The following is a 699-nucleotide window of genomic DNA, read 5'->3' on the forward strand; positions in this document are numbered from 1 at the left end:
TACATCATAGATACTTCATTCCTCCTTAGAATAGGGAACAAAATACCCTTGGAAGGAGTTACAGAGACAAAGTTAATATGAAAGGATGGACCTAATACGAAAGGATGGACCATCCAGAGACTACCCCACCCGGGGATCCATCCCATAATCNGCCACCAAATGCAGACACTATTGCATATGCCAGCAAGATTTTGCTGAAAGAACCTTGATGAGATTTTGTTCCTTGCATTTTACTTTGTGTTTATAACTTGGGGAAATAGTAAATGTCTACATAAGAAAAGAAAGAGAGAGGAATTATTACTGTCTCTAGATATATGACTGGCAGAGAATGCATGTTTCATGGTATTGTTTTCCAAGGTCACACAAAAATTAATAGATATAATTAGTAGAGGACTATTACAAACAAGTCATTACTTTGTAGGTACACTTCTATGTCCAACACTCTGGAAAGACAGACTCATTTTCAATGTTCTTATTCATGAAGGACCTGGACCATGATTTACACACCCATGATGGAAGTACATAAAAATAAAACTATGTACAGTCAAGGTTAGAAACCAAAGTAGAAGAGTGAGAGAGATGGATCAGTGGTTAAGAGCAGCACCTGGTGCTCTTGCAGAGGACCTGGGTTTGGTGGCAAGCTCCGACAGACTGTCTAACAGATGCCTGCAACTCCAGTCCAGGGGATCTTTGAGGACA

Source organism: Mus pahari, chromosome 1, assembly GCF_900095145.1.
Source record: "Mus pahari chromosome 1, PAHARI_EIJ_v1.1, whole genome shotgun sequence".
Lineage (NCBI taxonomy): Eukaryota > Metazoa > Chordata > Mammalia > Rodentia > Muridae > Mus > Mus pahari.